The sequence below is a fragment of the Aethalodelphis obliquidens genome, unplaced genomic scaffold, assembly GCF_003676395.1.
Source record: "Aethalodelphis obliquidens isolate GAN/ISIS:26980383/991018 unplaced genomic scaffold, ASM367639v1 scaffold6, whole genome shotgun sequence".
NCBI lineage: Eukaryota > Metazoa > Chordata > Mammalia > Artiodactyla > Delphinidae > Aethalodelphis > Aethalodelphis obliquidens.
Window position 1 is genome coordinate 9,493,449 of NW_020837950.1, and position 15,315 is coordinate 9,508,763.

Below are 15,315 nucleotides of genomic sequence, written 5' to 3' on the forward strand. Positions count from 1 at the left end.
GAGCTTTGTTTTGTTTTTGTGTCACATAAACCCATACTTGAATCCTATAAAGGGTGGCTCATGTTCTCACAACATCACTCACTGGTGTCCATCCTTCACCCCCGCCCCCTCCCCCCTTTAATGTTTGGCAAGTGGTAAAGTGATGTTAGGAAAAAAGATACAGATTTTAGGAGAATTGGATTATAGGGGTTTGAGACAGGCCATTTTATTATTTTTCCTCTTCAGAGCCCCCATGTTAAAAATGGGGGCTCTGAGCTCTAGTAGCTATGATTTTCGGATTACAGCACTTAGGAAGTACTCAGTGAAACTGCTCTGGGGAGAAGGCCACACAAGAGTCAAAACTAACCTGTGTCCTACTTAGGGATTTAGTACATTCTTATTGTCATTTGTAATATAATGAAAAAATGTACAGGGCACCTTATAGATGCACATTGAATAAATGATAGTGCTGTCTTTAAATGTACACAGTAAAAATGTGTACATTCGTTTTTTTACACTTCTGAGTGACGTGCATTTTCTTTTTTTTCTTATTTATTTCTTCCAGTTTTATGGAGCTATATTTGACATATGGCACTGTATAAGTTTAAGGTGTACAGCATAATGATTTGACTTACATACATCATGAAATGATTACCACAGTGAATTTAGTGAACATTCATCAACTCATATAGATATAAAATTAAAGAAACAGAAAAAAATTTTCTTGTGATGAGAACTCTTGGGATTTACTTTCTTAACAAATTTTATATATAACATACAACTTTCATGTATAAAGAATTATATTTATCATGTTGTACATTACATCCCTAGTACTTATTTATCTTATAACTGGAAGTTTGTACCTTTTGACTGCCTTCATCTGATTTCCCCTCCCCCCATACCCCACCTCTGATAACCCCCAATCTGATCTCTTTTTCTGTGAGTTGGTTGGTTGGTTTGTTTTTGAAGTATAATTGACCTACAATAGTATGTTAATTTATGTTATACAACATAGTGATTCGATATTTCTATGCATTTCCAAATGATCACCACAATGTCTAGTTACCATCTGTCACCATGCAAAGATATTGAATAATTATTGACTATATTCCCCACACTGTACATTTCATACGCATGACTCATATTTTGCACCTGAAAGTTTGTACCTTTTAATCTTCGTCACTTGTGTCTCTACCCCCTACTCCAATTCCCACTGGCAACCACCTGTTTGTTCTGTGTATTTATGATGCTGTTTCTGTTATGTTTGTTCACTTGTTTTATAGATTCCACATAGAAATGAAATCATTCAGCATTTGTCTTTTTCTGACTTATTTCACTTGGCATAATACCGTCTAGGTCCATCCATGTTGTCGCAAATGGCAAGATTTCATTCTTTTTTATGGCTGAGTAATATTCCATTATATGTATACATACATACACACACACAGTGCAGCTTCTTTATTCATTCATCTACTGATGGCATTTAGGTTGCTTGCTAATCTTGGCTATTATAAATAATGCTGCAATGAACATAGTGATACATATATTTTTCTAATTAGTGTTTTTGTTTTCTTTGGATAAATACCCAGGAGTGAAATTGCTGGATCATATGATAGCTCTATATTTAATTTTTTGAGGAACCTCCACTGTTTACCATAGTGGCTGCACCAATTTACATTTCCACCAGCAATTCATGAGGGTTCCCTTTTCTCTGCATCCTCACTAGCACTTGTTGTTTGTTGTCTTTTTGACAATTGTGAATGAATTTTCTTAATCATCATTTGAGTGAACCATTCAGGTAATGAAAATACAGTGGTAATACTGGGCTTGTTCTTTCAAATAATAGCAGTTGATGGATTCTATATCATGGGAAATGGGAAAAGAGAAAGGACCAGAAAATAATGTAAAACCTATGCCATATGAGAGGATTTCATTAAGTACCGAGAGGCTACAGTATTGTTTTTGATTGGCATGTATATTTTTCAAAGCATTTTTACAAAGATTACCTTATAGGACCTTAAAGTGCTCCTGGAGATTGGTGAAGATGATCCCATCTGATAGTTGAGGAAACTGTGGCCCAAGTGGTTGAGGTACGTGTCAAAGGCCAAGTAGCTAGTTCAGTGACACATTTGAATTAACAGCTTTGGAAAACAGTGACTGGTTCTTATTTAATCTTTGTATTCCCTGTGCATCCAGGACAGTGTCAGGGGCATAGTGGCACTTAGTGAATGACCCTTACCCCCCGTGTTGGTTGGTTCAGTTTATTATGTGCCCAGCATTTTGCTCTGGACTGTGGTGAGGACAGAATCAATAATGACCCTGTGGGCTGGCGATGTGGCTCATTGCCTGCCTTGCCCACCCTTTTCTTTCCTAAGGAATAGTCTCTTTTGACAGCTCCTGCTGCCTAAAGGCCTTGTTCTGAACAGCAGCGTCCTTGGCTTCAGTTGGTTGGACCACGGCAGGCTCCTGAACCAATAGCAGAGAATCCATAGGTGGCTCAAACACTTGTAAGCTTGTGTTTTGGCTCAGAAAGATGCTTTGTGGTGATCACCTCTCCCATGGGAAGAGTTAAGCTTAGAGGCTTAGAGTGAAGGTTGAAGCAGAAAGGGGCAGAGGAGAATAGGCTGGTAGAGGAGAGAATGGCTGGCTGTAATAGGTTGTGCAAATGCTGCTAGTATGAGGAAACAGAAACTGCGTGAAGAGAGGAAGATAGGAGAGAAAATGAACTGGATGGAGAGAATGAGGCAGAGAGACACACGCTGAGAGAGGGTGGCCAGTCCCTGGAGCACCTCCCTCCTGACTCTTTTAGTCCCAGTTCCCAAGTAGCCTTAGAACAGGCTCTTTTTTTTCCTTGAAGTGACTTGAATGGGCTTCTGTTCCCTGCATTCAGATTGGCCAGATGCATGGCTGTTCTGTGTGCAAGCTATTTATAACCAAATTGAGGGGAAAGAACTTCCATGAAATAAGAAATAAACAGTCTGGGACTTCCCTGGTGATGCAGTGATTAAGAATCCGCCTGCCAATGCAGGGGACATGGGTTTGAGCCCTGGTCCGGGAAGATCCCACATGCTGTGGAGCAACTAAGCCCGTGCGCCACAACTACTGAGCCTGTGCGCCACAACTACTGAACCTGCACTGTAGAGCCCATGCTCCACAACGAGAGAAGCCACCGCAATGAGAAGCCCGCGCACCACAATGAAGAGAAGCCCCCACTCACCACAACTAGAAAAAGCCCGTGCACAGCAACGAAGACCCAATGCAGCCAAAAATAAATAAATAAATACATTTATTTTTTTTAAAAAAAGAAATAAATAGTCTAACAGGGGATGTTATTAATTAAACAGCATGCCTGCTATGGGTAACAAAGAGCTGTGGCAGATCAGACATAAGAACACGAGGTCTGCCGAGCAAACATTCCATTGAGAAATGATTTGAAATGAGTGCTCACGCAGTGCTTTTCAAACTTTAAGATGCCCACAAATCACCTGGGGATCTTGTTAGACGCAGCTTCTAAATGGGTAGGGCTGGAGTTGCATTTCTGACAAGCTCACGGGTAACGCTGGGTGATGCTGGCCTGCAGGTCACAGTCTGAGTACCAAGCTTCCAAGATAATGCCATTTATTTCAGTAGTCAGGAGGGCATTGAGGGTAGAGAGTAACCAATTGAAAAAGCAGTGAACATGACCGTGGCTTATTTGAGAGTTCTTAAAGAAACTGGCCAGGAACAAAGGGAAACTTGGAAGGAATAGGATGTAAATTTGTATAAGTAAATACTTCTAGATTACAGAGCATTTTAAATGCCAAGATGAGTCATTCGGATTTTGAATCAAATATCTGAAAAGGATCTTAGAGTTCATCTAATTCAATTCTCATGCAAGCATGAGGCCAATGTATAATACTTCTAACAGGGCCAGTTAGGAGCCAAATCATTATAGGGGAGTGACATCCCCAAACAGTGTCTTAGAGAGATAAGCCTGGAAGTATGTTGGATGGTTTGGAGGAAATGACACTGTAAATACACTCTGTTGTTTTTTTAAAAAAGTCTAAAAATGACAAAGGCCAGGATTAGTATTGGAGTGGAGCAGTGACACTGGGAAGGGAGGAATTAGAGATATTTCTCAGTAAATCATTAACGTGTTCAACAGATATCTGTTGAACTCCTGCAAGTACCGTTCCAGGTACTTGAGATACATCAGTGCACAAACAATAGAAAAAGCCCTGCCCTGGAAGTGCTATCATTCTAGTGAGGCAAGAGACAAAGAAAACACAAAAAATTAGCAAATTATAGATTTTGTTATGTGGTAAGTGCTGTGGGAAAAATAAAGAAAAGGTAAGATACATAAGGTTGGTGGATGAATTGCAAGTTTAAATAGGTTGGTTAGGCTAGCCTTCATTGAAAAGTTGAGGTGGAGGAGGTGAAAGAAGCCTGGGGGAATCTGGGGAAAGAATGTTCCAGACAGGCCCCAAGACAGGAGAGAGGAGTGTTAAAGGAACAGGGAGGGGGAGAAGAGTAGGAAATGAGGTGACAAAGGTCACGTCATAGGACATAGTGATATAGTGAATATACCGCAGGAGATTCTGAAGCAGTAATTTCAAATTTTAATGTTTACAAGATCCCAGGTATCCCATTAAAACTGCGGTTTCTTGGGCTGCCTCATGACGATTCTGTTGAGTAGATCTGCCATGGGACTGCATTCTTAATGAGCTGCCCAGAATATTCTGGTGCAGGTGAAACATTTTCAGGAACTGTGCTTTATAGTCTTGAACCTGATTGATTGGGAAGATCTATTAAAAGATAAGGAAATTGAGAAAGAGGGTCAGTACAGTACGAGAAGATATACATTCAAATTTTGAAGTGATTGGGGGACATCCAAATGGACATGTTTTGAGGATACTTTGAAATTCGGAGGTTAGATATGGGTAAAATCAAATGGGAATCTCAAGTTCAGAGATAATAGTTGAAACCCTGGTAGTAGATAAATTTGCCAGAACGCAAGACTAGGTAAAGCAGAAGGCTAAGAATTACAGGTCTCTTCACTTTCTACTCCAGCTAAATCAAATAAGTCTCTGAATTCAGCATCAGGAATCCTAGAAACAGGGACTGAAATAACAGTTTACACAAAATAGAATTTTTCTCAGTCTTGTAAAACTAACATGAAGGCAGTCCAGGTGAGCTATGTCTACTACATAAAGTCATAAGGGACATGGGCTCCTTACGTCTTTCTGCCTCATCATCCTGAGTATATAACTTCCATAAAGTCATAACCTGGTTACCGGGTTCCAGCCATTGTGTAGGAGTCCCAGGAAGGAAGAGAAAGGAAGGGTGTGAGACCAAAGGGTTTTCTTCAAAGTACCGCACAAAGGCTAATGCTTATTTTGCATTGGCTCCCTTCTGCAAGGGAAGCTGGGAAATGGAGTTTTCTATCTGGCACATTACTCAGTGTTTTATTCCTAAAAGAAAAAGGGAAAATGGTTATTGGGTTGGCAACTGACAGGTACCGTCACCATCAGATTGTCAAAGGCTCTTGCTTGAATAAAAGAGGTGTTCTAGAGCTCATAATTTACAAAATTAGGACCATTATTTGAAACTAAGGAAATGCACACCAAAAAACCACATACCTATCCAATGGTTTGCATTTTCTTCTGTTGAATATTATGCTAAAATGTAAGACATTCATTTGATTATGTAAAACATGTGCTAAGTGATAAATCTAGGAATCGTCCTAGGGACTGTTTCCCTAGCCCGGTCTGTGTAAACGGCACCTTTAAAATGTTTGTAATTATAAAGAATACTACATTTCCTTTACTTAAAAGATAACAAAAGGAGCATGGAGATGATTTCTGCAAGAATTGTTAAAAGGAAACCTTTAGAAGGCTGTTTCATTTGTCCAAGTAAAAGATGACTAAGATCCTTTGTTCCTTTAGCAAGCATGTATTATGCATCTGCTGCATGCCAGCTAATTGAATGGTGGGACAAAAAGGTGTGGTGAATGAAGGATGCCCCAAAGTAACCATGGAAATGAGTTAAAAGATTTACAACTGACATGACACTCTTTCACAGAGAGGGTGTGTGAACATAGTGATGCTTCATGTGATCAATATTTGAGAATTCCCAATACATGTAATCTTGCTTAGTGTAATCCTGGAGATAATAAGTGTGGCAGAACTAAATTATTTTAGGTTTTCTAGTCTATAGTGCATCATTCTTTTTTTTTCATTATATCATTTCAAAAACAATGAGAACTGAATCATTTGTGTACCTTACAGCCATAGGAAAGTTTGCAGAGATCAGAGCGTACTTTTGAAGTTCATGAAATATTTGCCACCTGGGTCTCTATTCACATAGTTTCACTAGAATGTGAGTAAAGGCAAGAGTTTCATTTTTCTTTTTTTTTTTCTTTGCGGTATGCGGGCCTTTCACTGTTGTGGCCTCTCCCATTGCGGAGCACAGGCTCCAGGCGCACAGGCTCAGCCCAGCCGCTCTGCGGCATGTGGGATCTTCCCAGACCGGGGCACGAACCAGCATCCCCTGCATCCGCAGGCGGACTCTCAACCACTGCGCCACCAGGGAAGCCCAACAGTTTCATTCTTTACTCCTCACTGGAACCCACATCTTTCAGTTCTCTTATCCTCTGGGTAGTAAGCTCCCTAAAGGCAGAGATTTTTGTCTGTTTTGTTTACTGATATACTGAGGACATTGCCTGGGGCATAGTAGGAGCTCAGATATTGGTTGACTTAAATGAATTTTATGACCTAGAGATGAGATGTCCTACAGATGCGTTATAATCAGACCTACTTGATATCTTCCTACCGGAACCTGAGTACCACAAAGGGAGCGATTTTTTTGTGATCTGTTCACTGCTGTATTCTCTGCACTTAAAGCTTTGCCTGCCATATAGTCGCCCTCCATGTTTGTCAGATGAATAGGTAACTCTTTGTTTTTAATAGAAGAGCTTAAATTTGTTCTCTTGATTGTAGAAGTAACACCTGCTCATTGAAGAAAACTCACGTGGCAAAAAGGTGTCAAGAGGACAGTAAAAATCACCCCAAACTATGCCATCCAAATACAATCATTTAATATACATGTTAACATTTAATCCATTCCAACTGTTTTCCAGGAGAGGAGAAGTATATTTATTTGTTAAGAAAAATCAGATCAGACTCCACATTACTTTTAAACTTTTTTTCCCCCATCCTTGCCTGTCAAATATAGTTTATGTAAACTCCACAAAGGATGGGATTTTTAATTTTATTTTTTCTAATTTTATTGAGATATAATTGATACATAATCATATTAGTTTAAGGTGTACAACATGATTTGATATTTGTATATATAGTATTTCAAAATGATTACCACAATAAGATTAGTTAATATTCATCACCTCACATAGTTACAGCTGTCTTTCCTAGTGATAAGAACTTTTAAAATCTACTCTCTTAGCAACTTCAAATATACAATACAGTCTTGTTAACTGTAGTCACCATGCTGTGCATTACATCTTCAGAACTTATTTATCTTATAACTGGAAGTTTGTATTGTACTTTTGACCACCTTCTCCATGGGAAGGAATTTTTTTGTCTACTGTCACTACTCATATCCTCAGTGCCTAGAGCACTGCCTGGCACTTAGTAGGGCCTCAGTAGTTATTTGTTGAATGCATGGATCATGAATTTTATGGCAGCTTAGCATTATACATGTTATTGTATAATAATTTACTAAGGAATCCTCTGTGGGTGGGTATTTAGGTCCTTTAAAGTTATTTAAAAAAAAAAACCACTCTTGAGTAAGCACCTTTATACATCGTTGTACACTTTTCTGATTATTTCTTTGTGAAAATCTTTGAGAAAAGAGATTTCTGGGGCAAAAGTATGTACCTTTTTTTTATAATGAGGGCAAAAAAAATGCAAGAAAGATTATTCAAGTTTACAGCCTCACTAAAAATGAACAAGAGTGCCTATTCCTTTACCCCTTCTCCACCACCGGATAGTCTTCTTTATCCTTATGAATATGCAATGCAAAAAAAAAGAAAAAAAAAAACTCTTTAAGTTTACATTGTTCTACTTATAAGGTTGAATGCATTTTGATTAGTTTAATATTTCTATTTTTTTCTGAATGTTTATTCATTGTACATTCCTTTATGAAGATTATCTTGTATTGAATTTTAAGAGCTTATCATATGTTAAAGACATTAACTCTTTTCTCTGTTCATAGTTTATCTTTTAACTTTTTTTTGGTATTTTCTCATGTATATAGTTACTTTTTTTTTTTTTTTTTTTTGCGGTACGCGGGCCTATAACTGTTGTGGCCTCTCCCGTTGCGGAGCACAGGCTCCGGACACGCAGGCTCAGCGGCCATGGCTCATGGGCCCATCCGCTCCGCGGCATATGAGATCTTCCCAGACCGGGGCACGAACTCGTGTCCCCTGCATCAGCAGGCAGACTCTCAACCACTGCACACCAGGGAAGCCCCATAGTTACTTTTTATAAAGTATAGTCTTTCAGTTTCTTTCTTAAAATTTCTGGTTTAGTGTCATATTTCTTGTGTCAAGATAATGATAATTTTTCACTTATATTTTCTTCTTCTAGTACTTTTAGGTTTCACTTTAAACAGTTACATGTGTAATTCCTGTGGGATTTATCTTGTTATGGATGTAAGGTAGGGGTCTAATTTTATTTTTTCTCAATTATCTGACATGATAACCATATATTTTATAATCTATTCACCCCTCACTGGTTTGAGGTGTTTCTTTTATGTGCTAAATTTACATATATAGTTGAGTCAGTCTCTGGACTGGAGTCAGTAACTCCCTCCCCTTTTCTTTACCTTTCCTCTCTATTTTGGTCTGTTTTGGCCCCTAGTATCAAATTCCTTTATTGCAATTAATAAAAATTGTCCTCATAACTGTCCTATCACTGCTCTTTCCTCTAATTTTGGGGGGCTATTTTCATGCTTATTTTTCCATTTAAACCAATGAGTGCATCATTGAATAAAGTAAATGTGTTGGGATATTTATTGGTATCACATTAATTTTATAAATTTATATTGAGAGAATTGACATCTTTCGTATACTAACTTGTTTAAGCTTAGTTTTTTTCTCCATTTATTGGTTTTTCTTTTATGTGCTGGGGAGAGTTTTTTTAAATAAATCCTGTGCATTTTAATGATTTATTCCTAGATGATTTATATTTTATGAAGATATTGTGAATGGGGTCCTTTCTAAAATTATATGTTCTTACTTGTGACTGTTAGCACATGTAAGGTGGAAGCTGTTGATTTTGAAACTGACCATCAGTCTGAATTCTTTTATTTTAAATAGTTTTTCAGTTAATTTTCATCTCTGTAGGTTTTAAAATTATATATCATAAAGCAAAGTATTTTTAAACAAGATTTTCAATTAATTAGACTTACCAGGTATATTTTGGTTACACTACTTTTTTCAGCGAGGTTTGTTTATTTTTATGTGCTGAAGTTTTGTGGACTCGGGTTCCAACTTACTACTTCTAAGGTTTCACGTAGCCCTTACATAATAGTCAAGATATTGCTCTTTTTTTATCCTTTTTGCTAGGGTTAGGGGTCAGAATTTAGACCAGCTGGGATTAATGAATTGTTCTGTAAAATCTACTTATTATCAAATTGGCATTCATGTCTTAGATCAGCACTGAGAGAAATAAAATGTGAGCCATAAGCACTAGACACATATGTACTTTTAAATATTCTCTAGCTACGTTGTAAAAATAAATAGGTGAAATTAATTTTAATAATATATTTTCTTTAACTTAATATATCCAGAATACAGTTTCATCATGTTACTGATATGAAAATTAATAATGAAATAGTTTGCATTCTTCTCTTTTTGTACTGTTTTCTAAATCTGCTGTATATTTTATATTTACAATACATCTCCCTTTACATTAGTCCCATTTCACATGCTCACTTGACACATGTGGCTAGCGGCTGCTTACTGGACAGCACAGCTGTAGGTTATACTTCTAGCTTGGGCTTACATGTAAGGATTTACTAGAGTTTTTTAGAATATAACATTTTATAATGGAAATGAGGCTCAAAGTAAGCTTATTAAAAGTACATGTGTAGATATACTTCTCTCTTAAGTAGAGATTTAAGCCTTTAACTTACTTCTTTCCAACAGAAGACCTTCTCCAGTGTCCTCATAAAACTGCACAAAATGTGTTAGTGTTTAGATAATACTGCTTTTGACCCAGCCCTCATGGCAATTTAGAGGTTTGATGTAAGTTCATTGTGGCATCTTTTGAAGCCTGTTGTTTTGGTCCAATTCTTTTTAAATAGATTTGATAAAACCATTCTGCCCTACCTTCCTATTAGTTTTCATTTAAATGTTAACATAAGATGTGTGTACATAGGATAGTAACTTCGGGTACTATGCTTTTATATACATCATTGCCATCAATCTTGTTAATCTAAGAGGACTGAAGAACTTGGCTTCATGGGTCATTGACACACTGAATGAGCAAAGGGAAGTAGTTGTTTTGAATTGAGCCTCTGTTGTTTTGCTTAAGCCATCTTTGAAAATGACTTATCTTGATCCATTTGAGGTTGTACTTCATGGGACTGGGTTAGTCAGGTGACAATTTAGGCGGAGACTGTTGCTAAGAAAGCCAAAGGCAATCTAGGCTCTGGACCAGGAAAGCAGTTCAGTGGGCCAGACCTAATTATAATACAATATTGGCCTTCATGAGTAAAGCAAGCAAACTGGTTTGCAGGGGTGAATCAGAAAGATCATTTGTTCTGATACCAGTTTAGAATAGTTGAGCTTCTGTAATTGGTGTAGGTCACTGTGGCTAACTCTGGTCTTAAAGTAAAGCTAACTTGGTTTAGAGGAAATCTCCTTCTAGCATCTGCAGCCCATCTTTTCCCCTTTTCCCTCCCTCACCCCCATGTAGAGGTAGCCCTGCCCCAGCCCTGAAAACCTTAGCAGTAGGAGACCCTTAAGGAACTATGACTTAGCAGTTTAAGGATTGTGACGTGAACCACCCTGTCACCATTTCCGTGACTCTGAATGCTTGTTATAGCAACTTAGAGCTCCGGAACTGGGGGCCCTGCCTTGCTCTGAGAGAAGAGACCCGGGTCCCTGATGCTAGCTTGGACTCCAGGGCTCTGCACTTGTGAGGAGTTTCACTGCCAAACCAGGCTGCCGAGGGCTCTTGAATATCATTTGCTTTCACTTTCCCCGTTGTTGCCCTTGGCCAGCTCCTCTGGACACGCTCGTTGCCCCATGTTGGAGTTCTTTGGTTCTGAGTCCATGACCATTTTCCTGGATCCCTTGCTCTGCTGCCATATTGTCATCCTGATGGCTGTGACTAGTTGACCCTTTCCAGCCCCTTCTCGTCTATCTCACTCTACTTTTAAAATCAGACCATGTCCTCCTATCCCTGACCAAAGAAATGAAACAGATCTCTCTCTACAGATTTTACCCAAATTTGATGTGCTGTTTTATACCTTAAGCTTAAGTGGGATTCAGTCCACCATTAATGCCAGAATGGTGTGATGAATGTTCTCAAGTGGACTCACTCGACTTTCATAACTTTTTTCCCCTACCTTTGTGAGTCAGGGTTAGAGAAATGACGTGAGGAAGAATGACTCTGCCATCTTTAATGCAGAGTGTGTCCACTGTGGTCAGGGCAGTGGAAGGCTTGTGTGATGTGGATAGTTTTATAGTCATGTGTACATCAGTGGTGTTCAACCCTGGCTACACAGTGAATCAAATGAGAATTGTCTAAACAGTACTGATGCCTGGACCCATCCCAGAACAATGGAATCAGTCAGTCTGGTCCATTGGGCATATGGACCAAGCACTGATATTGTATCTTCCAGGTAATTCTGATGTGCAGTAGTGTGGAAAAACACTGGTGTAGATCCTTGAATTTCCTTGTTTGCAGAGAGGAGGAGGAATAGATTGTATAAAGTCATGTAGATTGCCAGCCAAGAAACCAAGAGCGTATAGATATTTTTTTGGTAGATTTTTTGTCTATTGCCCAGTTACTTAATGGGTCTAATTACACTTCTCTAAATTTCCCCTCAGAAATGATAAAGTTCATACACTGATACTCAGTTATTCAGTTTTGAAGACTTTAAAATTCTGAATTAAACATTCAGTTCAGTACAACCAAATGAAGAGTAAACACATTCAGTTTAATTTTAGCTGGTGCTATATCTACTCTGGGAGTTTGATGAATATGAGCCTCTCTGCAGTGTCTTTTCTAGTTTTTGCTAACCTACTTACTTTTGTAATTAATCTCTTTACACATCCTATATTTGTAATCTACATATGTATAGTTATTTGCACCTGGAAGAAATACCTTAACAACTTGGTAAAAGTCTCTGAAAAAAAAAAAGTGGCTATGTTATTTTCAAGGGGTTTATTTTCTTTAGTTTACAATTATTAATTTATCTCATCATGATGTTGATAGGTCTTTTACAGGTTAATGTACAGAAAACAAAAACTTACCATGAGCCCCAAATCAGCCAGTGTGATTTCTCTGTGTCCTCATGGATAGGTGCTGGGTCTGCTTCAGGTTGTGATGATTATTTCAAACTTTGAGGAGTAGAAAACAAGCTCCACGGTCCTTTAGATCAAGTGTATTGTGTCCAAACTTTGTGGGATTGTTTATTTTATATTCTTTTCTATCTTTATCATTTCTGCATTTAGACTTTACTTTTTTAGGTGACAATGTTACTTGTACTCTACAGATGGACATCTGTTTTAGAAAGCCAGGATTTGATTGGGGGGAGGGCGTTGGAGTTCTGAATCACTGGCTTAGTTTAGCCCCAGATGGCGGCTTATTCGTGTGTTTTTGTTTAAAGTTCAATGAAAGAATCATTACATGAGTTGGCCTTTTGTTGACTTCCAAGTGAATATAATTAGCAAAGAAGGAAGAAGGCCCCAGGTACCCAGCTGAATCCCCCTTGATCTTATTAAGTGACTTTCTCTGTGGAATTTATCCTTATGGTTGGTGAGTGAACTATTTTTCTATGGTTTAATTTTAACTAAGTCTGAATATGTACCAAGGTCTTCAGTCTGAATTAATAGTTTTCTTTGTAAGATTTCAGACATGCTTCCATATACTCAGCTGGAATTGTCTTTCTTTTTAAATTCTACTGACACAAGCTAATAGAATCACCATCTTTACTGTTTATACTTCATGTGTCTTTAGTCTATTTGGTACCAGACTACATGATATAGTAGCCACTTAAAGAGTAGAGTCCATTTGTTGTGTGACACAGTAACAAAACTTGAGACTATAACTCACTTAATGCTGTCCCACTTTCCTCAGTATCTTAAGCTACTGCTCTGTAAATAATTGACCAGAGAGAAAATGAAATAAGGCACTTGGGACTACCAATAGGCCTGGAGTGATACCTGACTTTTGGGTCTTCTGAGCTGTGTGGCCTTCGGCAAGTCACATAACCTCTCTAAGACTCCTGTTTTTCTTTTCCAAAATAGTAGTAATATCTACCCATAAATCATCTGCCTGTTGACTAGAGAGTAGACCAAGCCTGGAATCTTCTGAGGGGCTTTAAACTAGCTGATCCTTGGGTTCCGCCCCTAGAGATTCTGATTTCATCTTGGGGGTAGAAGTTGAAACAAAGAAAGATGATAGTGACTTGGACTACTGGGTATCAATGGAGGTGATTAGATGTGGTCAGATTCAGGATATATCAGTAGTTTGAAGGTAGATCTAATAGATTTACTGATGGATAGGATGTGGAGTGTTAAAGAAGTGGAGAATGACTAAAGTTTTGGGCCCTGAGCCCAAAACAATGGCACCATTTACTAAGATAGGGAACTCTGGGACAAAGGACTGAAAACCTCCTTGCATCTTAGAAAAGAGTGAGCAGATCCATATGTGTCAAAATATGTAGGTTTGCGTACACTTTTTTATTCTTTTGGAAAGAGTATTAGGAGTTTATCCTAAATTCCATCTACTTCTTCCATCTTCTTTTCTCTTAGTATTCTTTAGAAATTCAGTAAACATAACTATTAGTGTCTTAACCTGTTCCTCATTTCTATGGGTTTTAGACAGCTAAGAACTGTATGGATTAAAGTTTGGGATTGATCATTCTATTGCTGGGACTTTTCACTCCATAATCAGAGTTGATGATAACAGTCTTTATGTCACCATTGTGTTCTTTTGACTCTTGAGGCGCTCCACACTGCAGGGACATCTTTCAGAGGGGAAAATTAAAGCACTTGCTCTAAAGTAGATGCTAAGAAAATGTTACTTGAATTTGCATCTGGTGTGTGACTGGGAATAAGATCAAGCTGTTCAGATTTTGGAAGCTGAGCTTTTAACATGCTGGCGTGGTCTTGAAATCTCTGGAGTTTTCTTATTATCATGTCCAGGCCCATTGCACATTGCTCAGCAGTGGCCACAGATACCCCAGCAGATCTAAGGGTCTGATTTCATGTTTGTGGTTAGTGGTGGTAGCATGTGGTGGCACAAGCATTGCATTGTGAGGCTCTTTCTGCACTGGGTGGTTTTTATTTATGGTGTCAGAAGGTTCTTGAAGCAGCTGTGCAATCCGTCCTCTCATCGTTCTTGTTCTACCTGTGAATTGGGTAGGGCTGATGGCAGTTGCACGCATGTGTAGGTGTCATTGCTTTAATGTCAGCCGGCGCTGTGCTGGGTCTTTGAAGTCTTTGCAGCCCACCCGCTGTCATTCACACATCCTGGTAGAATCTGCTGAGTGGAGGCTTCGGTCTCCTTTTTGAGCCACATCCTGACAAACTGAAGGTAGCTGTGCCTTCCTTGCTTTTGTGCCGGTGACTCCTGTTTCTCTGAGCCTGTCTTGCCTAACCCGTCTTGGTGGATTCTTTAATACTGCCCCACGGTGCTTATGACACACGAGCCATCCCAGAGCCACGCCTGCTCTCAGGGTCATGTTGGGGCATGGTGGAGTTCTCCGGTGCTCCTTTAGGGGTGTCCTATTTTTCTAGCCGGGTTCCTGGACTTGTTGGCTACTTCACATGCCAGATTGTGACACTGCTTGTCATCAGTAGGCAGAGGAAAGTGTCACCTCTTTCCTGATCCTGGGTAGTGTCTGGTTCTATAGAGTAAAAAGCTGTTCTTGCTGGCTCCTGAGTGATTCATGTTGCTGTGTGTGCTGCACTGGCTTCTCCAAAACCACAAGCTAGCAGGTAGGCTTTAGTTTCTTCACTGAGTGTTTTTGACACTTGAGACAACGGTTTTAAAAACGTGAATTTTTTTTTTCTCTCTCGCAAAATCACCATGGAGATAAGCAGGTGGCCCATCAAACTCCACTGACTCATTCTGAGAACAATACAGCAGCAAAATGATT

General features: G+C 38.9%; 1 protein-coding gene across 7 annotated transcripts in view; it reads left to right on the plus strand.

Annotated features, from left to right (window-relative positions):
• ATP8A1 (ATPase phospholipid transporting 8A1) overlaps positions 1 to 15,315 on the plus strand; it is a 238,991-nt gene that overhangs the window by 1,122 nt on the left and 222,554 nt on the right. The gene's annotated exons all lie outside the window — the stretch shown is intronic.